Genomic DNA, 25,051 nt, shown 5'->3' with positions numbered 1-25,051 from the left:
ATTATGCACTTATCCATCAAAAAAAGAGTACTCCATAGCAGAGTTAAAACTAGAAAAACAATTACCTTATCTTTTCAAAGTACCCAACTGAGCCTAACAGAGCTAAAAAAGCAGTACTCAGTGTAAAAGTTGTTTTATAGCAATGAACCATCCAGAATTGTTTTACACCGCTCCATTAAAATGCACACAACCACAGAACTTGTACAGTTGGTTCACAACACTTAATCTTGTCAGTGGAAAAATTTAAGTCTATCTAGGTTAATATCTCTCTACAGATAAAGATACTTGATTTAGTTTCACCTGCCATCAAGTGGAAATAGCTTACTCTAATATTCTCCAGGAAGTATGCCTTAGATCCAGTCTTTTAGAAATAGATAAGAAAGCCATCTTAATGTAATATTAGGCGACAGGAGACTGACTTGGACCCAGCAAGAGAAGTTCCATCATTATTACAATATAAGACAATTGCCTCCATTATTTTACCAGCGGTAGTTTGGGGAGGGGGGAGCAGTCTTCAAGAATCCTACAGGAAAATCAAGGTCATGTTGTTAGGAGGCAGAAGCACCCAGTGTTAAATGGGAAGACAGAAACTGAACACCATGTAGATATCTCCAAATGCTGGTAATACAATAAAAGCTTGATATATATATGCATTATGCCCACAGTGCCTTCCCTTACAAAGATAAAGAAGTGGTTCAAAATCTCTTGTGCTCATGGTGCCTTCCCTTACAAGGATGGAGAAGTGGATCAAAGAAAATCTTACAGCCCCTTAACCTTTCATTTGACCTTGATGACAGGATCGAAAGCCTCTTAAAATGAAAATGCTAAAGGAAATTAGGGTCAGAGAGTTAGAGAAAATAATATTCATCTCATGGTGCTCTGAAAGGAAATCAGGAATCTTACACTTAGGTGCATTGTAGTCACTTTTAGCAGCAAGAAAGTTATACCGACCTATCACTGTTCAAAGTAAGCTATGGAGTGAGGGTCATCAAGCCAGAAGCAATAGCTGCAAGCATTGTGTTTTTTTGGCTAACAAGGATCAGCTCTGTCCACTTGGCAGAAAGCCTTGGTCTCATCCAGATGCGCATGGAGTGATCAAGGAGAAGCAGATGAACATTTACTACTGCTGACTGATGAAGAGAACTGGTCTACACATTCTTTGCCTTCATTTCTAGTAACACAAACACTGGTGAGGGTTTTTCTTTCCCATGAAGTAACTAATTACTAGGTAAGTTATTTTAAATCCCAGCATTACTTACTACAAAGAAAAAATAAATTCCTTCTGGCACTACCTTCAAAGAAAAATTTCAACAGGATTAAGTTCCTTTAATCTACATGCACATAATAACAGCCTCTAAAAAAGTCTTTGTCAAATCCCTCTCTGTCTCATCTTTTCTCCATCCACACTCAAAAATAGCCCTTTATACCCAGATTTTATGGCAAAGCCTTTCCAAAGTACAGTTTGGCAATTTATGGGCATAATTTAGAATAGTCCAAACACAAATAAATTAATTACATAGAAAACCAAGGGACAAACACACACTGCTTCAGGAACGTTCAGAAAAGGTAAAGACAGGCAGATCTTATTATCAGAATAGTTCTAGTAGTTCCAGAACATCAGAGAATCCTGTTCAGCAAGTTTTCAGCTCAAGTAGTGTATATGCATTCATAAGAAACTGAATTACGGAGGAAGTTTGGTAGGTTCCTGATCTTCTGATTTTTTTTTTAATTTACTAAGTTAGAATCAATTGTTGTTTTACTTTTTCAAAATGATTCATGTTTGTGTGGTCTTGTTTTTAATTAATATGTTAAATGTTTTTCATTGCAGGCTTTCGTCATCTGAGTATGGTCCAAACATTGCTGGGAAGAGTGAAGGAATCTTCCGTGTTTAAATCTACTTTGTTGCTTTGGGACACGAAGTGCCTGTTCATTTTCTCAGACTCTCCAGCTTCTAATTCCCATGTAATAACCAACAAACTGTAAGTTCTCCTCCAAGACTGTCAGTGGAACAATGTTTTCTTTCTTTGGATAAAACTTCATGAATCCTTTCCCCAACCCACTTTACTCAAGGGAAGTATTATTTTAGTTGGGTAAATTTATGAAGAACATATATTTTAGTACTTTTTCTTTCTTTCTTTCTTTCTTTCTTTCTTTCTTTCTTTCTTTCTTTCTTTCTTTCTTTTTTCAACTTTCTTTTTTGAGTCAAGGTCCCATATATCCCTAGGCTGGCCTCAGATTCCATATGTAATCAAGGATGTCCTTGATCTCCAGACCCTCCTGATTCTAACTCCCCAGTGCTGGGATTACAGGTGTGTGTCACCACTGTCACATTTAATTTTTATTTCCTGTTTAGTTGCTGGATACACCTACATTAGCACACACACAAACATGTGGAGGAAAAATGCTTTGTAGTCATGTTAACATATGAAACTTTTGGCATTTGAGACAAAAAATAAAATTACCCACCCTCTAATATCTTGTTTCTACAGTAATTCTTAGTGTTTATTTTCTTCATAGTTTTCTAGTATTCATAATTTGTATTTTATATAGAGGTTTTTAATATGTTACTTTCCATTAGCAGGCAACTTACCTAATATCAAGAAACACACCTGTTTTATTCATATCTGTGAAAAATATTTTTAATGTTAGCACATGAGCTTATCTGAATAAATGAATGAGTCAGGTTGGGCAGTCGGTCATTATAGTGGGAACACACATACATTTCATGTTCTTGCTAAACACAAATAGCCTTAGCCATTTATAGGGGTTTAATCCTTGGTGTATGATAACATTTAGAAAGTGGTTTAAGGGTTGAATTCTTTATTGGCAGTTTTTAAGAAGGTTCCATAATAATGATTCAAGGGAGCATAATTAAGTGCAGTTCTTTTTATGCACTAGTATCGAGATGGTCTCTCAAAATTTGAGAGACAGTGTGCTACCCTATTTGCTTTGGTAAAGCATAATCTTGGTCAATGTGTGAAGATTGCTTGTCATGGCTTTTGTACATCAGCAGATACTTTGGGATCATACATCAAAAAATGGAGAAAATCTAAGATTTTAGCCTACATGCATGTCTGTTGAATATCAAAGTGCTACTGGAAAAAGACATAGGTTCCTAATCAGAGGTAAACAGTTTATCACACATACTAATAAGGAACATATTTCTGTGCTGGTGGCAGAGTCCCAGTCTCCAGATCAGTGCAAGGAGAGCCATGATGCTCCTGAAGCTATGGTTGTTACAGAACAGAGATTCTGAGCTCAGGGACTCTCAGTCTTTCACAACAGCAGTATTTCCCTGATGTCTGCTCAGGTGGGCAATGGCATATCTTCCCAGCTACTCACCATACAAATATCCTTAAATACATGATCTGGACAACAGAGCCATAGGACTGTTATTTGTAAGATGTACAGAAACATGACACACACAGAGAATTATCTAAGTGTCATGTGTAGGGAAAACAAGGGGCATTATTATGTTAACTGGTCATGGACATAAAACTAAAACCCAAAATGGCCTTCAGTAGTTCACATGACTCATATGCTACCATCAGAAGGATGGGACAATGTTATGAAGACCTAGAGCCTAAAAGCCAGATGAGAAGGAAGGAGGAAGAGGGCGAATACCTCTTCTATCAACTTCTGTGTCTGATGGAAAACAAGGATTGATGCAGAAAATAGAACAAGATGAGTAAATGGAGAGCGGTGTGTGCGTCTCTCCTGTCACACTGTATTGTCATTTGGAGCAAGTTAAATGATTTCTCTTTACTTTCATTTATTCTTAACTAGATCATATAAAAACCAAACAGCGCTTTCAAAGGCCGCCTGATCTCTGCTTAATACACAGCTACGTTATTATTTTCATAGGCCAGAGAAGGACCCAAAGCAAGAGGCCAGACATGCCATGAATTGTAAGGGAAAGAAAGGGCAAGGAAAAGCCATTTTTCATCATTTATGTAGGGGCCTTTCAATGCCGACAAGGAGAGCATATGAATGGGGCTCATACTTGTTCTTGTATTTGTATCTATACTAAAAGTAAACAGTAGCTTTAACATTTGGAGTAAAAGAGAGCCTTAGTTATGCAGGAAGATTATGTCTGATTTTTTTTTTTTTAAAGAAATCCTAAGCTGCTTTTGTTGTTTAGGAACAAAATGCTATAAAGCTCTTGGAGAATTATAAACTGTTTCACTCATCAATTATTGATTCATTCTTTTATTCAGACTTGGCATGCCCCACAAATTCTTACTAATCAAAAATTAAGATAATTGCCTAAGTTTCATTAGAAAGTAGCTGCAGTGCTTCAGACACTGAGACACTCATGAACTGCAAACCCCAGAGGAAAGAAACTGTACTGATGAGAATGTTTGCTGTGAGGTGAAGTAGTCCAGAGAGAATGGATCCCAGCTAATTCTGTTGGCTGCTTTTCCATCTGCACCCCTGGAGAACTAAGGGATGTAGCTTGTGCAAAGACTAGATTCCAGGGACAAGTGTTCCTTTACTTCTCCAGTGCTAGCTGCCCCCCTCTACCAGTTCCTTCATCATACACTATATATGAATATACTCAATGATTTTTCTAGGATGCCATTTGCTGTGTGCCACACTTCACATGAGTTTTGTCATTAATTTCTAGCAACAGTTCCTTGAAGTGGCATTACTAATTTCATTGTGCAGTTGTAAAAATGGCTGGAGGCACTAAAGAACCAATGCAAAGTGCCCGAGTTGTAGAGATAGATATGGGATGTACATCCAGCATCTACATCTGCGACAGATTGATTCTTCTAGCCATTCTGCAATGTCTCATGTGCTTCTGCTCCAAGAAATTATGAGAGCACCTGATGTAGCTGATGAGTCTGGGAACTTGGCCATTTCTCACAATAGACACAAAGTCTCTCTTCAGCTCTCCTTACTCTCCTAATGACAAATTTCAGTTTTCCCTACCTTTCCCCATATTTCTGAGTTCTAATCTTATGAGGTCTAATTTTTCATAAATTTTCCAAGTGCGTCCTCCTGCAGGGCTTGACACATGTCAGAGATCTTAAAAGATGCTTGTTGATCAGGCTTGCAACTTAGATGAGTCCCATCTCAGTGGGCTTAGTAGTGTCCAAAACACTCGTTACCTACCTACATCTTGCCTTAGGATGTCGCCTCTGTTTTTTCCCTTTGGCTAAGTGAGGTCTCATCTCTATAAACTATAAGATCTGCCACATCTATACATTGGTCACTGATAAACCATGCCAATCTCATCAAACTCGCTTGAACTAATAGCTCTGTTCTAAGAACATTTTGGAAAATTCACCCCCTCCTCCACTACACACACACACACACACACACACACACACACACACACACACATCAAGTTTTAATGTACATTGTAAACCAGTACTCCTATAACTGTTCAAACTAACCTCATCTTTGCCAAGATCCATTAAAAGTATTCTTAGATTTGCAAGTGACTTTTGTCAAATTAGCACCATTATCATAACAATTGGCATGTAGTAGGTGATACTCTATTACTTTCAGTGCCAGACCATTAGCAACACCTTTGTGACAACAGATAAGAAATCAAAGGAATGTTGGGAAGAAGAAATGTCTCATAAGTTTAGAGAAAAATTCATGTGTCATATGTAAGTTGTTCCTTGGAATCAAATCAGACGATTCATAATATCCAGTGATTAATCGTCACTACAGTTCTCATATCTATTTAGCCATGCTTGGCTCTCTTGACTTCTGTTTCTCCTACTACCTCCTCTTCCTCTTTCTCCTATTCTCCTACTTCTTCCACCCCTTCTGTTCCTGTTTTTTCCTCCTCCCTCAACAGAACATGTTTGTCAGCTCCTATTCAAGTCTGCCGCCACTAGTGTCCTTGAATGCGAGGACCTGACTTGTTGTCTGCTTGTCCTAAGAAAATGAGGCCTTCCTTTCAATTCTCCTTCCTTCAGAGACTCAGTGCTCTTGTGTAAAAGACTGCAAAATACTGAGATTTTCTTCATGATCCCATGAGTTTACTCTTGACTTTGCCTCTCAAACAAATTCATTTCCAACCAAATGATCCCACTTGTAGTAGAGTCAAGGAAGGAATTTCACCTTTTACTCATGGCACTTGTAGTTCAGAGTCCTGAGTGGACTTTTAGAGAGTAAACACATTCCAGACAGAAATACTGGCGTATATAATGTGGGACAGCATTGATGTACTCTACACATATGTAGGAGAAGTTTTTCTTTTTCTTACTGTTTCTGGTCCTATTGCATTTCAAGACAGAAAGCAGTGAGAAGGCAAGAAGGAGAACTATAAAACTTCAAAGCCCACCCCAGTGACCCAATTCCTCTAGTAAGACTCCATCGCTGTAAGGTTCCAGAACTTCCACCATGGTACCATCAGCTGAGAACCACGCGAGCAAGCATATGAACTTGTAGGCGAAATTTCACACTCAAACTACAACAGGACCTGTCTCATGAATGAAAATTCCTGAAAACAAGCTGTCACTGAAGAGACTGAATGACTAGAACTTCAGGATGATGGAGAGGTTGGAATGTTACAGGTCTAGAAGATTACTTCATCTTGCACTAGCTTCAGATCCTGGAACAGCCATTCCTTGACTGTGTGTGTCAGAACTAACATCCTGTGACTAACTGGTCAAAACCTAATTGATGGGAATCTGTTGACTTAGCAGACCCCCTGGCTTCCTCCAACCAAAAGATAAGAATGCCATAAGATAGAATGTTAGGCCTGTAGAAAAGCTTCCCCCATCTTCCTGTAACCACCTCTCTGATGTACCCACCAATGTATTTTAAGCTTGCCTTGATTTGTGACTTTCTTTGTTCTGGAAAACTATGAAATTTAATGAAACTGCTTCTACATCAGAACATGGAATTGGGGGTAACCTCAATCTGTGATCCCAGGCCATGGTCACTCAAAATGGCTCCAGGATAAGTCACTCCTATTCTCTTTAAGATGAGAGCTGTGTGTGTGTGTGTGTGTGTGTGTGTGTGTGTGTGTGTGTGCTAATACTCATGAAAATTCATACCTGCACACTTACTATTTTTATTAGAAAGTTAGTAAGGTAACTCAATAGGTAAACCACTTGCTGTCAAGCATGATGACCTGAGTGACACCTGGGACCCACACAGTGGAGCTGGAAATGAACCAGCTCATGCAAGGTGTCCTCTGACTTCTACATAGCAGTCATAGCACACTTGCCCACACAGAAGACAGACAGACAGACAGAAATAAAGAAAGGAAGGAAGGAAGGAGAGAGAAGGTGGAGGAATATAGTGAAAAAAACTAATTTAAAACGTTGCCATTATAGGCCTTTCACTAGTCTCTCCATTGAACTAAGTGATGGCCTGGGTTTCTCTTTTCCAATCTACCGAGCTAGCCATTCTTTCCCAGGTGTTTACAGTCTTCACAGAGCGCTCTGTCATTTGGATATGCATAAATTCTGTCTCATAAATTAGCAATTAAACATAACATTTCTTGGTTGGAGCATTAACGCGATTGATTTGCATGCCTCACTGATGGGAGCTGATGAAGGAAGACCCTGGAGTCCTTGTCTTTTTCCTTTGGCTCGAGGGCCAAGACCGTGTTTGGACTTTCTAGTACACTCTGCAATGTGTGCAGAGTGTTGTGCATCTTGAAAATGTACAGGACCCTCAAAAACATTCTTAAGCATGTATTCTATGCCAAGATGTGTTCTTGGCACTGAGGTTTCAGTGGCAAGACAAAGGCCCCACAGTGAAAGTGTTCTCGTTACAAGAACTAGAAGTTGTTCTGCTGTTCATTTAGACATTTTATTGGTCATTATCTAGCAACAACAGTACTCAGAGAAGTTCAAATAAATAGTCAAAGCCCACATCCTCCTTCATAGTTGTGCTGTGTTGTGGTAAAGGGAGAGGTCTACGATGTCAGTGAGTTTACATGAATTTTGATCACACTCTTCACACCCTGATATGGGTATGATGGCTCCTCTCCACCTACCACCTGAGCATGTATCCCCCCAGTTAAGGAGGGAGTGTAGTGTATGCTGTTTCAGTTTCCAATTCAGTCCTTGGTTATGTTCATTATATGTGCATGGCTATGTCAGGCACATGGACTCAAGTGGACTGTTGAGGGTCCTGGGAAATGTATGATAGATACTAATAAATAAGCAAGAACACTAGTGTTCTTTTCAATAGTACTCCATATTAGTTGAGGATTTCTTTGCAAAAAAACCCTTGTTCTGAGCATTTGACACTGGCTACAACCTTGTGAGGCAAAGCCTGCCACCGATTCACTTTATGGACCCAGAAACCGAGCCCCAGAAAGGATGCGTCATTTCTTAAAGGTCCCGCACATAATCATGGATGGGGCTGGCGTTTTTTAATCGCAGGCTTTCATTTCCAAAGTTTTCTTTGATTCCACTGTGTTTTAAAAATAAAAGGAAACAAAAACTAAAACCCCTCAATGAAATGCCGGCCTTTTTCTAGGCCAAATTCAGGGAAACACCCTGCAGGATAATCCCTTCTTTTAGTTTGAGTGACCTGAAACACCACTCTGTCCCATCATAGCAGCTTCCCACCTCCAAATCTGTTTCCTGAGCAACCTCTCTGTGCTCTCTCCCTCTCTTCTTTGAAGGAAAACACTTGTTGTTTATAACGAAGTAGCTCAAACATTTCAGTGAGCTCCCTTTGAAGTAACAAGCTGAACTTAACAATTAAGCTGAAAGCCATTTCTGCTTAAATTTTACTGTTCTTTCCCAACTTAAAAAAAAAAAAACAAAAACAACAACAACAAAAAAAACAGTCTTTCCAATGGCTAGCCTGAACAGAGGCTACTGAAACACCATGTGGCTTATGGTGTGTTCAGTGACTCGGGAAAGTGAAGTACTCCTGGGCTTACATTTTATGTATTGCATTCTTCCTATCCAACCTCGACGCCTCTCACCCTTCTTTCCATGAGAACCAAGAGACCACGGAACATTATATGTGCCTTAGTGATGGCTTATGTAGCTGAATGACTGGAAAGCTGGACCCAAAGGGAAGCCAAGGGCCTCTATTGCCACCTGCTGGGCCCTGTTCTCCATCCGTCTCTCTGCTGGACCATCTCTGGGTCCACATTTCTGCCTCCGGCTGCTTTTGTCAGCTAACTTTAGCTTGCTGACGTTTGTCAGTGTTTCAGTGTCAATTTGGATGGAAAAATCCTGACGGAAAAGCAACAAAGAGTTTTAGCCTTCAGCATCAACTACTCTTTAAACCCACCCTACTTCATAAACCAGAATAATAGCTAACCACTTCCCCACAATGCTTAGTGATCGCCAAGTGTTTTCCATTAAACCTAAGTGGAAAAACTTCCCAGGATGCAATTTCAAGGCAGTGACATATTATTAATCATATGCGTTGATTAGCCTAGGACAGTAAATAAGTGAACTGTTTAAAAACTTTATAAAGGGCCTATCTTTATTTTACAGACCAGATATTGTTGGGGATGTTAGGTTTCTATTCTTTTTTCTTTTAAGAAATGAGGTACATTTCCAACTACATATCAATTTACAATGACATCTACCATTAATTGCATATGCCTTTATACCTTACCCTTATATGGAGGGGAGAGTGATAAGACTACATTCATGTCTTATCGCTTCTCGGCCTTTTGGCTAAGATCAAGTGAAGACTACATTCATGGTCTAAAGTGAAGCCTTGCAAGTATTTCGTAAAGCATTTGAAAGAATAAATAATTCAATAACATACAATATGAGTTTGAAAACTGAACACAGGCTCTTAGTATTTCAGAAACTGTCTGAATGTGAAGCTTTTACCATCCCCAAACTCCTACTCATGTAGTCAACAACAGCCATGGCTAAAGCAAACTAGCATGGTTGAGCAGAGAGAGTTTAGGGTTGAAGATGTATGATTTTTAAACACAAATCCCATGCTGTGTCTCCAAAAGGAAGGGCTCCTCTTGCAGATAAGCTGGAAAGTCCTTGAGTAGTTGATGAGTTGGAGTCAACAGAAGTCAATATCTCAGCAAAATTATTCATATCATTTGACAAAATTGACTCTAAATTTTGGCTAGAAAAATAAATGACTAAGAAAACTTAGGAAAGCACTTAAAATAGAATCTTCCCAGAATATATTTTAAGGATATGACCCTGTATGTACAAAGAAAAGATTAGAGGAGAGTAGAACATTCCAGGTGGAGCCATTTATATAAAGGATAACTAAAACTATAATAGTAAACTTCACTGGGTATAAAAGTTATATTCCTACTGTGTATGATAATTAAAATCCTATGTGAATTAAGAATTAAATATAAAAAAATAAAATTGTTAAAAGAAACTTAAATAACTATACAGTTTGGAGACAGAGGTTGGTAAAGCTTGGTTATCACACTCCTGAGACAGAAAGCAAGGATCTAATCTATTTTACTGTGTTGAATGTTGGACTGGCATGTGACCTCTAATTAGGCAGTGTTTTTCACACATAGTATGCCTACAGAGGGATTTAAGGGAGACCTAGAAGGTTCTCTTTAATCCTCTACCGCACTTTACACCAGAGTTTAGAAATGAAGTGAATGATACCAAGTGACCTCAACCTAAGTGAGGCCCTTCAGGCTCTCGATTGGGCCTCATCCCTTCTTCTCATTCCACATTCACAGAGCAGCCTCCCTCCTCCCAACACCTCTGCCTTGTCATAGAAGAAACTTTTAATCGGGAATTATGAACAACTGTTCACTAACAGACCACCAGGTACACACTTCTCTGGAAGTGTATTTTAAGCAAAACTAGAAATTCAAAATTCTCAGGATATCACGGTCACCTTTATCCACTCATAGATATAAAAATCCCCTAGATTTTATGTATCTCAAACTCAACACATACCAGCCATGCTGTGTATCTCCCCATTGTCTTGCCAGCGTTTGTTCTCAATAATTATGTGTTGGGAAAGCTCATAAATTGCTTATACTTAAGAAAAAAAGAGGGGTGGGTGGGGAATACTAATTCACATGCCCAACTGCCTAAAAGCAGGCACACTTGAAGAAAAATATTTGTGCCTGAATTACTATGTTCTTTCTGCTCAGTATATCTAGATAGTTACATTTTATGTTGTGTGTACATTTTGTTAGAAAACTGGCCAAAACATTGCCTGTCATGAAGCCAAATTGAAATCTATATGCTAAATATTTATGGTTATTCCTTCAGAAAGTTGGCAGGGAAGAAAGAGATGAAAGGGTCACATTTTATGACTTCAGAAGTAAAGGCAAGTCCCTTTTATAGTTCGCTATCACCAAATAAATAAACAAACAAACAAATAAAAGGAGAAAGAACCAAATCTTGGCCTGGCATTGCTGTGCCTGGGCCACAATGATTTGTGTTGATTGCTTCTAAATGCTGCCCTCTTCTGGGCAGAAAGTGCCAGAGGCCTTATTAGCAAATCTGTGTGAGCACTGGAAATTAGGAGAGAGAAAGAAAACCAGAAAGGCAGACATATCCTTGTGGGCCTTTCCATTCATTCTCCGGCACTTTTTCGACTGTAGTAATTTTGTCAAATACTCTCCAGAAAGGAAACTGGCAAGTCATACAATTTGTCCAACTTGTGTGAAGTACCTACAGAAAGCTGGGTCCTCAGGAGACACGAAGCCACCACTGATACTCCTGTTGCCAATGCTCCTCTCCTTTCTGTACACATGTTTTGTACTACCATTCACCCCTGGCCCTCGAGGTTCCAATTTACTGTCTTCTGCTGGTCTCACAGGTAACTGCCATGCTTAGCATGCCTCCTAGTAGATGCCTCAGAACCTTTTCTGTTATCCCATTATATAAGGATTTTCTTTCCTCTTTGCTAGAAGGCGTATGGATTTGTTTTTCTCCTTCTGCATCTAAGTACTCCCACAGTCTGAAAAGGTGTTTGTACTAGTAGTTGAACAGGACTGACATTAAAAAATGATTTGAACAGACATAGTATCTTGAACCAGAGCAGATAACTTTTATTCATTACTTTTCTTGCTTCTGTGACAGAAGCCAATTAAAGGAACATGAATGTATTTTGGCTCACTGTTTCTGGGAACAGCAGTTCATTACTGCAAGGAACCATGGTGGCTGGAACAGCTCAGTCTGTAACAGTGGAGGACTTAGAGCATGGCTTGGTGCACCTTGGTGGACTAAGAACTAGAAGCAGATGTCATACCTTTAGGGCCTGACCCCAGAGACTCACTTTAGGTAGCCAGGCCACAGTCCCAAAGGTTCCCCAACCTACCAAAGCAGTGTTCCTAGCTGGAGATCACGAGTGTATGAGAGAGAGTTCAGCTTTAAGACATAACTGCAGCATTAACTCTGATAACTTGCTTTAAGACGACCTGGCAGTCTAGAACATTGGTGGTCCTTGTCTCTGACCAAAACAGATTCTAGACAGCTTCCCACCATAGTTTCCTCACAGCTACCTACTGGTCCTGCACACTAGGGTTCACTAACTAAACTGTCTTGAGTCAAGAAGCGAGCGCAACTGGGAGATGGCCAGGAGGACCGAAGGACTGATGTGTTAGCACACCAATGACAGGCGCTTTCTAACTGAACTGTGTTTTAGAAAACACAGCCATGAGTTAAGTTGTTGAATGACCAGGAAGTTCTATGAAAACACCAAAGAGACTAACAAAACCAGGGCAATTCAAGTGGAAACAAAACACAGCCAAGCCTGCAACCCTTGGAGCAGCCCAGGTTCTTATGGGTTTCTTCTAGGGCTGGCCGGCGGTCTACCTTTAAGACTGAAAGGCCAATTCCAACTTACATTGTTCTGTGAGATCCCATCATGACATGTTCTTTCCATCAGCGTAAACTGCAGGAATTAGAACCCACGCAGCATGTTTTGACACACCCACACTCAGCCTTGTGTTATGCCTATGTTTTCTGGCTTTCCAGAAAACCTATATATCTTGGTGGGTCAGGAAACCAAAGCAGATGTCACCTTCAGGGCCTATTGTAACTGTTGAAGCTCTGAAGGGAAAGTTATCCCAATGGAAGTGTTAGAGCTTTGTTCTGGTGAGGGACAGTTTGCCCAGCAAAGTGGGTACAGTCCTTGCTTCTGGAAAGGTTTCCCTAATGCAAGTGTAACAGCTCTGCTCCAGCAGAGGAGGATTTCCCCATGGAGGAGACTGTCACAGCTCTGCTTGGCTCTGCTCTGGAGAAATGTTATAGCTCTGCTCAGCTTCCTCCCAGCAAGGGAACGTTTCCCCAGCCAAAGTGTTACAGTTCTGCTCTCCTGCAAGAACCATTATGGCTCTGCTCTGCTCTGCTCTGGAGAAAGGAAGTTGTTACCACAAACTTCACTCAAGAGATTTATGGGGAGGGAGGATTCTAGGAGAGCGGCTGCCTCTGCCACAGTGGAAAAGGGGCAGCCCCAAACTGCACAGATACGGGGATATATAGGGCTTTTTAGGGACAGAGCTTTCTAAGGTGGAGATTTTCAGGGTGAGTATTGGTAGGATTTCAACTGCTGAGCTTGGACAAGCTCAGAGATTGGTTGGATTTTGTGCTCTGGGACTGGTTGGTTTGTGCTCAGGGATTAGTGGATTTGAACTCCTGAATTCATGAGGGGCAAGGTATATTTCTTTGGCTCTGGTCTTCGGGCCAGGGTGTTCTTTCACTGGCCCTTTTAACCCTCTACCTACTACCAAAGACCCACTTGTAGGAGCTCGACTACAGTCCACATGTTCCCCATCCTGCCAAAGCAGTACCACTAGCTGGAGGCCAAGTGTTCAAACATGAGGCCATGGGAGATGATTCCTATTTCAACCATGTTTTTCTTCCTTGTTTCCTTTTTTGTTTTTGTTTTGCATTGTGTTTGCTTGTGCACTGTGCATGTGTACATGTTGTGTTCCCATGTATATGGACACGTGTGTGTAGGTGAACCCGTATGTGTATACACATGCATGTGGAGGCCCAAAGTGATGTCAGGTGTTCTTCTCATTCATTCTCCACTTTATTTATCGAGGCAGGGTCTTTCATTGAACCTGGAACTTACTATTTCCTTCAAGTCTCACTAGCCAGCTTGCCCCCCCACCCCCACCCCAGGAGCTCCTGCCTCTGTCCTCTCAAGGGTGGAGAGTACAGGTGCTCACCACGGTGCCTGGCTTTTATAGAGGTTCTGGGGCTCTGAACTCGGACCCTCACACCTGTGCTGCAAGTGCCTTATCCCATGAGTCATCTTCCCTATCCCCATTCAAATCTCTACCAGGGGAAAAAATTCAAGGCCTGAATCTCCTTATTGAGATCAAGAGTCCCAAGTCCTCTCTGGTGACTGGAAAGATTGGCACAAAGTATTTACCTGCCTTGGCAGGTGCCTCTCATCTGATGCTCCACAATTGCTACCTCCTGTTTCATGAAGTTACTGTTGTTCCCGCCCCCTTGTTTGTCCTTGTGTTGACCTTGCCTCTCCTCTAGTAGGGGACACCTGCTTCTTGTTCCCCAACCACCAAGATGTCACAAACTGTGCAGTAAGCCCCCCACCATGGCTTGCCCCTGTACCCCAGGCCAGCTCATAACAAGCCAGAGTAAATAAAACATTACTGTGGAGTTGAAGAAAAGATCTGAAATTCAGAGCAGAATGCAGGAAAGCCACACTGAAAACCTGGGAACTGACTGGTGCTCTTGCCTTATTCCAATGGAAGGAGTCTCTCCCCTGCTCCCACCCACCAGTCTGTCTTGCTGACAAGTTCCTATGGCTCCAGTCTCTTCTCATATAACCATAGGTCCTGTAGACCCAGTGTGGAGTAAAAAAAAAATTCCAATTCATTTCTTGTCACATGCTGGTCAGAGGACGAGGAATCCATTTGTTTCATAGTAATTGTTCAGAATTAGAGCTCTACTTATAGACTTTGTGAAAATGGCCTCTAGTGTTTGCCCGATGAGACCAAACTCAGAACCAAATTTTGCATATCAAAAATACCTATAAAGCACTTCTTTAAGCAAGTAACCAAAGTTTCTTTGCTCTGAAAACTGACTGATGTTAGGATCCTAATGCATGAGAAGGGTAGCAAACTATAAGCTTCACCGTTGTCATCCTACTTTACCGGTTATCCACCTCTACGCCAAGAACAATGTCCTATCTCCCTTGTATGTTTTCGAAATAGTATTGATTTACACGTAAATACACGGCAGATCTTCTCTCCCTGGGGTCTCAGTTAGAACAGGATCCTCAGCCTCCTTGCACTTAGATACAGTTATACGACTGAGGTTTGGTTTTTTTGGTTTTGTTTTTGTTTTTTGTGAGTGAATATGAGGAATGGTTACCATTCTTCTAGACCTGGCTTGAAATGATTAATCTTTTCTTCTTTGGGCAGGCTAAGAGTAGAGGCTCCCCCACCAGGGTGACTTCTGAAACCTAGATGTTAAATGCAGAAAACAGGGGGCATTCATCAGCCTGGGGCCTATGAGTCCATGAAAGAGACACACCTCAGTAAACTGCTTTCTTGCTCAGTGCTGTTTAGAACAAGAAATAAACCCTGGTCTTATTTGAAGACATTACTCTGTTTTGGGTCTGTTTGTTACTCTAAATACCTTACTTCAACCCAAGCTGTAACGGAAAGCCTAACAGTCAGAGATGTCTATGTGGGGGGGGGTGAGTGGGGTGAGTGGGGGGTGGGGGTGGTGGAGGGTGGTGGTGGGTGGTGATGGGGGGTTGTGGGGGGTGGTGGAGGGTGGACACGAATGGTTAAGGAGAGCACTAGTTTCACACTTTCTTTACATCCATCTCGATATTTGTCTAAAATTTGTCTAAAATTCTGCTGCATGGACTTAATTGCTTAATTGCTTTAGATAAAGAGCTAACATTTTCTTTCTTCCTTTCTTTCTCCTCCTACTCTCTCATCTCCTTCATTTGTTCTTTCGAGACGAGTTCTCACATTACAGCCTAGGGACTCGCTTTGCAGTCCAGGATGACCTTCAGTTCTAATTCTTCTGCCTCCTGAATGCTAGCAATGTACCACAATGCCCAGCTCTACACCTAATATTACCATGAATGTTCTTTTAAAGTAACTATCATTTAGATGAAATCATTCATTCAACTGTCTCTCTGGGCACTGCTTGGTAGAGACGAGTTTCTTGGATTTTCTTCAAATTCAAACACCTTGCAAGTCAGGTAGTGGGTGGCATATGCCTTTAATCCCAGCACTTGGGAGGCAGAGGCAGGAGGATCTCTGTGAGTTTGAGGCCAGCCTGGGCTATAGAGTGAATTTGAGGACAGCCAGGACTGTTATACAGAGAACATAGAGAAACCTTAAAAAAAAAAAAAAAAAAAAAAAAAAAAAAAAAAAAAAAAAAAAAAAAAAACAAGCAACAAAACAAAACAAAAACAAAAACAACAAAACAAACAAACAAACAAAACCAACCACGAAAAACACCTTAAAAGTTGAGAAACAGGTAGCAAAGTGTGAAGATTTGATTAGGAAAGACCGATGACTTTATGTCTTTAATATGACATATCCACCAGCCCCAGGCTCCCGTGTTAAAGCTTAGGTCTCCAGCTGGTGGCATTATTTTGGCAGGTTTTAGAAATTTGGGGTGATTGTGGTAACTAGCTGGAGGAAGCATGTTACTAGGGGTACGTTATTGGGGATACCTCATCACTAGACCCTTTTCTTTGCCATTTTCTCTGATTTCTGGATGCTGTGTTGTGGACCACTCTGTACCACCATGCTTCCTCCTTCATAATGGACTGAAATCCCTGAAACTGAATGAAATAAATCCTTCCTCCTTTGTTGTCTTGTCACAGCAAGGAGAAAAGTGACTGTTGCAAAAAACTGCTGCCAGAGAAGTGGGGTTATTACTGCAGCTTTCTGAAGCCTTTGGAACTCAATTAGATAAAACTTGGAAGCATTCAAAGAATCAAGATAGAGAAGCCTTAGTGTTCGTAGACACAGCATAATGGGCAATTCTGACAGGAGCTGGGAGATCACACTGTTGACAGGAATGTGGAGTAGTGGCTGTTCTCATGATATGTACGATGCTTGGTATTGATCATCAACTTAACGGGGTTTAAGAAACACAGTTACCTAGGAGACACGCATCTGGGGCATACTATACCAATAAGGGGTTCTCCTCATTGTGTGAGGTATTCGTTTAGTTCTCTGTTGCTTTGACAAGCACCATGACAAAAAGTATTGTACTGCGGCCCACGCAGCTGGAGCACGGAATCTGGCAAGGGACGCCGAGGTTAAACAGCACTCTAGACACCCAGTTTCAATTTGTCAGGGAAGCAGCTCTCTTTATTCGAACCAACATGGGCTTATATACCCCTCCAACAGCAGGAGTCAAGGAATGGTTACTCTGTATCTGTAGGCAAGCCAGACACTGTTTTCCAAACAGGAAAAACCACAGGGGAACTGATCCCTAGCACCCTCCGGAACCCAACTGCACATTTTCCACACAAACAACTTAACTGGGACAGGACAAAAAAGGGCATTTAAAAATTAAGGCAGCAAACTTACTGCTGCCGACAGTATTGAATAGGAAAGGGTGTATTTGGCTCACACATCGCAATCACAGTCCATTATGGAAAGAGTTCCGGGGCAGGAACTCAAGCAGGAGCAGAGGCAGAAACTGTGGCCGGAAGCTGCTTACTGGGTTGCTCTCCCTGACTGGCCCAGTTTGGTTTTTATTATTTAATACAGGACCACCCCCCAGGGCCAGCACACCCACAGTGGGCTTAGTCCTCCCATGTCAACCACTAATCAAGAAAATGCCACACAGGTCAGTCTGATGGAGGCAGTCCCATGTCAACCACCAATCAAGAAAATGCCGCACAGGTCAGTCTGATGGAGGCGGTTCAATTGAGTTTCCCTCTTGCTCGATGACTCTAGTTTGTGTCAGGTTGACATGAACTAAGCAACGCAGGTTCATTTAGGTGAAAAAAATCAACCATAGGAATGATCAGCACCATACCCTAGACTTAGCTTCTAGACTGCGTAAGGAGGGGAAAGCTAGCCGACTGCTGTGTTCTCTGCTTCCTGACTGTGGGTGCAATGTTACCAGCTACCTCAAGTTCCTTCCTCCACAACACCCTTGCTCCGATGGACTGTCCCTCAAACTGTGGGCCAACATAAGCCCTTACTCTCTTAAGTTCCTTCTATCAGGGTATTTTGTCACAGGAAAAGTTGTCGCTAATACAACTTACATTTTCTCTGTGTCCTGTGACCTTGGACGAATCCAAATTCAAAAGTAAAGGGCTAATTGGGTAGAAGACATTCCAAGGCAGCTGAGCATTTGCTGTGGGTTGGTTATTGTTGGATGCTTTTAACTTGGTTTATAGTGGGAATTGGGAGCAAATAGAAGAGCCAAAACATTTGAATAATATGAAGTGTGGCCAGGAAAAAAAGCATCTAAAGTTGTGGGGATGGGTGTGACTAGTAGGGAGATTAACACCATTAGAAGGAACCGCCCAGGAATGTGGCTCGGCTAGTGAAGGCATGTGTCACATGTGCCACCAAACCTGATAAATCAAGGTATAATCTCTGGGCCTCACGTGCTGGCAGGAGAAAACAAACTCCCTACAAGTTGTCATAACCTCCGCAGATGTCCCATGCCATGGTTATGTGACGTGATTCCTATAGTGACATGAACAAATATCTGTTCACCCCAGAGGGAAAACTAACGACAAACCAAAGTTGGATATCACTGAAGTCCAGGTGGTTACTTACAGGTATATGGGTGGGTTACTACTGGAAGCAGAAATGGCCCAAAGATAACTAGGTCACCAAAATTCCACCCCAGCACTGGTGGAAGCTCATGAGAGCGGGAAACCTGGAGCACAGTGTACAGTATGCAGGCAGCGCAACAGCGTGGAGGTGGCCTTTCTGGATAGTTCAGTTTCTCTGAGCTTCTTCCATGCATCTCATTGAATCTGTCTCTCAGCAGTCCTTACAACTTATATATGCTTGGCACCCCCCCCCCCCCCCCGTGTGTGTGTGTGTGTGTGTGTGTGTGTGTGTGTGTGTGTGTGTGTAAATTTGATCAGTTTCAGGGACTTCTTGAAACCGTTGAGTTGTTTACTTCCAAAGCTTAACAGGTTTCCAAGCATGATGGAATGTTTCACCTCCCCTTAGAATATTCTGTTGTTTTACCTCCCAGTAAACATCCTGTGTCTTAAGGAGCTTCCCTCCAAGATGGCCTCTCTCTCTCTCTCTCTCTCTCTGTCTCTGTCTCTCTGTCTCTCTGTCTCTCTCTCTCTCTCTCTCTCTCTCTCTCACACACACACACACACACACACACACACACACACACACGGGGTGGGGGGGTAAGGGAGATAATTTTGAAAGGCAAGTACTTTGCACTGGGACAATAGAAAAAATACTTTGATGACATCTCAGGAATTGGCTGGAAAACACTCATTACAGGCTGCAGAATAAAAGTATAAACTCCTTTGAAAGATATTTTCCTGAGATAAGAGAGAGCTACCATGTGTCCTCTCTACACAGAAGCTCAGCAGCCATGACTGGGCAGGTGTGTATGTGTGCAAAATAATGCACAAGCTGATGTAGACTGTGTGGTCCTGATTTTTCTCCTGTGCAGGATGCAAGAGTTATAGGTTTGTGGACACTTCCACACACATTTCCAAAGAAGGCCCGAGAACCCCAGCACTCTGCTAGGGTTAGGATTCCTGTAAGTAACCCCCAAGAAGACAATGCATAAAGCTGTGAGATTGAAATCTAAGTTGTGGTGGAGACCCCGGAGTATTGGAGATGTCAGCAATGTGGGTCATTCATTGCCACAGTCAAGGAGTGGAGTGACATTTTCAGCACACACAGTCTTCTCTGTGTGTGCTGAAAATGTCAAGTCCATCAGAGACGAGGTGTACAATCTCTTTCAGGGTCAAACCCTGATACTTCATGGCCTTCATGCCACACATAGAGCAGTAGGATTTGATGGTTGCCTTGCTGGTTTTCAGCCCTGCTTTGGTCCCATCTCTCCTTACCAGGCTCTGACTCTTCCTGTTTGAAATGGAAACATTTTCTCTGTGCCATGGATAATTTTATTTTGGATTTTTTATAGGAGCTTACAGGTAATAGTTTGCCTTGAGACTTAGAAGTGACTTTGAATCTGCGTTTTTGAACAACAGAGGAACCATTAAGACTGTGTTCATTATGAGAGGAGATCATGAGAGCCTTTGAGGGACATGGGAAGGATACTATAATTTGAATTAGCCGCTACAGCCTCACTTATTAAAGCATAGTTCCCAGCTAGTTGGGCTACGCTGGGAAGTTTGGAAATGTTAGGACATTAGGACGCGGGCCAAGGTGGGGGAAGCAGGTCGTTCGGGGTGAGTTCTTACTCCTGGACACTTCCTGCCATCTTCTCTGCTTCCTGGGTGTGATGATATAAACTCTGCCCACTGTGCCTTGCTTGCCTTGATGGTCTAATGCCCCCGAAATTATGAGCCCAAATAAATCCTCTTTCTGACACGATTCTGTTAGACATTTAGTTCACAGCTACACGGAATCAACTCCTACAGTGGACTATCTGGGGCATGGAGTACTGACATTTTCCTCCAACAAAAGCAAAGTCTGGGCAGTTGTGGGATACATGGTTGAGGTGGGGACACTGATGAGAACTATGAAGGGGTCACAGGGGGAAGAACTTTCAAAGTAGGGAAAGGGAAGTGCTGAAGGTGAATTTACTACTTGCTAATTTATCAATGACAAATCAGAGACCTTTGTCTACCCCTTCCCTATACTTGAAATTGTTTTGATGGGTCACCCATTCAGCATTCCTTGGGATATGTGCCTCAAGGAGTGTTGTTTGGTTGTCTCTTCGTAGAGCAAGCAGCGGAAGATGCATTTTCTCTTGCGATGTGGAAGACGTGCCTCTCTGATCAACATGGAATCCTACCTTATGCTTCATAGATGTTGTATTATTTACTTTTCTGTTGCTGTGATAAAACATCATGACCAGGGCATCCTAAGAGTTTATTTAGGCTCACAGTTCCAGAGAGCTAAGTTCCCATCATGGCGGAGAAGCATGGCATCAAGCGGCAGGCATGGTGGCCGGCGCAGGAAGCTGAGTGCTCACATTTTCAAACACAAGCAAGAAGCAGAGAAAGAGCAAACTGGAAGCCAGGGAGGTTTTTTACTCTCGCAATCCCCAGTGACATGCTTCCTCTAGCAAGTCTCCACCTCCTCAGGCTTCCCAAAGAGTGTCGCCAACTGGAGACCAAGAGTTCAAATAGTGGGAGACTCAAGATGGTGGTGGCAGCCAGCACCCCTGGGCCTTGGGACTGCTCCAAAGAGCCTGAGAGACACACAGAGGCTTTGTAGGGAGACACAGACAGCAGAGGGTGAACCTGAAGAGTGCACAGTATCTCCGGAACAACAACAACAACAACAACAAAAGGCAGGTGTTAATGGAAAGATGTTTTTAAATAGTGGTTTCATGGAACTTGAAAAAAAGATGTCGGGAAGGAACGGTATGCTTGGCAGAAAGTGGAACTAGAAATGCAACATGGCGGCAAGGGGCATGGGTGCAGCCACAGGGAGGCTCAGGCCACACTGGGCCTGCCTCACCTCGCTGCTAGAGCATTGCTGCCTCTCCGCTCGCACAGTGGGCCACTGTGGCACTTGCTTGCCCTGCTACAGGGAGGAGAGCACAAGCCTGGAGCTCGCACGGGTCCTGCCCCACCCCCCTGCACAGCCTCTGAGCAACTACAAGACATCCAAGATGAAGAATGGCTCATTTTCTGGAAGAAGTCTGCTGGAAAGACTTTCATGGTCCATGCTGCTGCAGAGGGGCCATGCAGATGTCTGTGGTCTGTGCTGCCCCTGGAGGGCCATGCTGGTGTCCGAGATCCGTGCGACACCCTGAACCATGTTGATGTCTATGATCTGTGATCTGTGCTGCTGTGCGGGGGCGGCAGGTTGGTGTCTGTGCCCCAAGCTGCCTCTGGTTGATGTGGGCAAGGAAGCTTCTTTTGCTGTGTTAGTGATGGCTGCAGATTCATAATGGGGGAGAGACACTGAATGCTTCTGTGACAACTTCCTTGCCACCCCCCCCCAAAAAAAAAAAAAGAAAAAAAGAAAAAGAAAAGAAAGAAAAATTCCAGACAGGAGGCTATCAATGAGAGTCTTTAAAAACTAGCCGGGCGGTGGTGGCGCACGCCTTTAATCCCAGCACTCAGGAGGCAGAGGCAGGCGGATCTCTGTGAGTTCGAGGCTAGCCTGGGCTACCAAGTGAGTTCCAGGAAAGGCGCAAAGCTACACAGAGAAACCTTGTCTCGAAAAACCAAAAAAAAAAAAAAAAAAAAAACTGATGAAGATGCTAAAGTGAAGCTCTTCACAGTTGATGGCTTCTGGGGACCGGGTTTGGGGGCTGGAGAGTGGGACACTCCATTTTCTTTAAAGAGCTGGCCATTGGGAGTTTGACCATGCTCCGATGAGTAGATGGGTAACACAAACTGGACTTTTTTTTTTTAATTTTATGTTTTATTATTTTATTTTTTGAGGGTGGCACAAGGGTTGGAGCATGGACCTGGGAGAAAGGGGAAGAAAGTGTGGTGCATTGTCTAAAATTCCCAAATAATTAAAATATTACGTTGGGGAGAAAAGTTCAAATATCGGAACCTATGGGAGAAAGTCTTATGCAACAGAAGAGTTGTTTTAGAGACTATGCTATGAACATCCTCCAGGTTTTGCAGAGTATAGACTCTGCTAACTAACAGGCATCTCAGCTGCTTTCCTTGACCAGTGGAGTGCTTGGTGTGAATCAGTGAGAAAAGTTGCCTCTGTGATATCTTTGCCAGTCTCATCTTATCGCCCCCCAGTTAAGCTTATACCCACTTTAACCTAACCTTGCTCTTTTACACACAGGAGTGAAAAGCATTTCCAGAGAGACAGAGTGGAATCACAGGTCACAGCATCTGTCTCTGACCACCTCATCTCCCTTCTTGCCCCAGATGACAACATTGGGATTGAAACCATTCAAATGCAGCCTTCGTGAGATGGCAGAACCAAGTCTACCTGGCCATAGAGAACAAGAGATTTCATTCTACTTTGGCCTTTGAGGAGATCTATTAGAAGATTTTTCTAATATGCTATTTTAAAAAACAATAAAAGTGTACCATCCTGCATTCCTGCATCAGAGTTTTTCCTGTATTCCTGCCAATTTGGCCTCTACTGAAGACCCAACTGCTTTTCATTTGTACTAGTTCTTCCAAGTGCAAGGAAAACCTTACTTTTTATCTCTGGCTACAGAGAGAGGGCAGGGCCAACTGTGTGCACAGGCCAGATAGCAAATCTGCATGCAAGGTAAGTGATTAGGAAAGATGGCCTGCTGCCAGACTCGGGGAGGGCCTCTCAGGGCAGGGGAAGGAAAGGGCTAAGCTTCCTGCCTCGACGTGATATGAGATTCAAGCCACACTAACTAGTCTTAGACACACGCAAAAAGAAATCACAGAAACAGGCAAGAACAGAAAGTCCGAGGCCTGCTTTCAGAAAGCAGAAGACATTGGATTTTTGATAGCTCTTCGTTATTCAAAGCTCCAACTATGGAGAGCAGCTTCTTCTTTTTTTTTTCTACAAAGGAACTGAGACCCATGTTCCTCAAACCAAAGCCATACAGCAGAGAATTACCTTGAAACATCATCTGGAAATACTTGTTACAAGAATACTATGATGTAGCTGCCTGGAGAGCTCCCACAATGGATATAAAGGATGTAAGTAGTTACACATAGTAGCAATGCCCCTTACTATACAACACCCTTGTCGTTTGTGTGTTGGTAGGACAGACCTTATAACTTTTATGTAAATTCAATATGTAAAGGATCATCAAGCAATCCTGAAAACCTCCCCATAAACTCACAGAAGATTACTCAAATAAAATTTATACAACAGTAGGTAAGAGTGAAGAAGGCATTACATTACTGTTGGTGTTTTTAGTGGTATTATATCTCACACCAATAACTACCTGGGTTAATGGAGAGGTCTAAGTACCTTCATCTACTATCAATTTCAGCATGTCGGGATTACCATGGAAACTATATCAAGGTTCACACTCATGAGTCGTGAAGGTGCCAACCATTGTTAAAGAAGCAATTTTCTTTTGAGAACCTCATAGCTCCTCAACAGATGTGAACTTCCTGAGGTAAAGGGGTAGTTGGCAGCGAGCTGGTGAGCTCATTCTGTTCATGGTGAGGTTTGATAACTTGCCTTCATAATGGACCAGAACTTGAGGGTGATGTCATTACAACTGAACTTTCTCCATGTTTAATTCCATGGAACATTTGAAGACCAGCCGAGGTGAAACCATATGTGGAATCCCCACAGTGAGCTCCTTGATGGATTTTCAAGCCTGTTCACAGGTCTGCTAGGATGTGAGAAGGCCTGGATGAGTCCCTTGTTTTCAAACATTCAGAGACTCTCAGGCTTGATTCATATAGATGAAGACACAGCTGCTGGTATCTGACTGTGCCCATGGACCTCTTTATGAGGCTGGGCTGCAACTCTGTTCAAAGCTGAAGCCAGAATGTTGCTCTCCCTCTCCCCCTTCACGCCTTATTCCTGGAACATCAGCAAAATACCAAAATATCTTTCAAACCCTCTAATATGACCTGCTTCAAAGTTTTGTTTTCACCTCTGTTTAAGATAAACCCAGGTCAGCAGGAGAATGACAAGTGTGCCAAGATTCTTGTTTGCCTTAGTTAGCAGACATTGTGGGAGAAATGTCTCCTTTGTCAGGTCGTTTATATTTGTACAGATAATCATAGTGTTATGGTGATGATATTTGTCATAAACAGCAATAGACATATAGTGGGCTTGAAATCTCAACAAGTCCCAAGTTTGTTTCTTTATTCTGTTGCTTAACTCAATCTTGGTGTGCCCCTAAATTAGCTGTTTAGTCTAAGTATTGGTTCCCTGATTTGTAAAATAAACACAATTCCATCTGCTCATGGAGCTAATATAAGATGTATGTAGACTGCAGTATGCAAAGCCCTTAGCACAGTTCCTGGCTCCACACTCCCTTGAATGTGCTGCATTCCATCATTTAGGTTAACAAGCTGAAAGAAGGGAGCCACCAACTATGAGTCACTAAATGCCAACTTTTTC

General features: G+C 42.3%; 1 long non-coding RNA gene across 1 annotated transcript; it reads left to right on the top strand.

The window, feature by feature from the left end:
- The first annotated feature begins 1,486 nt into the window (after positions 1-1,486).
- On the top strand, positions 1,487-23,187 carry LOC119086268. Its single transcript, XR_005089510.1, has 3 exons — positions 1,487-1,697; positions 1,829-1,979; positions 22,817-23,187. It is a non-coding gene; the product is annotated as an uncharacterized LOC119086268 (long non-coding RNA).
- Positions 23,188-25,051: the final 1,864 nt, after the last annotated feature.

The sequence above is a fragment of the Peromyscus leucopus genome, chromosome 19 (assembly GCF_004664715.2).
Source record: "Peromyscus leucopus breed LL Stock chromosome 19, UCI_PerLeu_2.1, whole genome shotgun sequence".
NCBI lineage: Eukaryota > Metazoa > Chordata > Mammalia > Rodentia > Cricetidae > Peromyscus > Peromyscus leucopus.
This window is presented reverse-complemented; position numbering and strand designations above follow the sequence as displayed.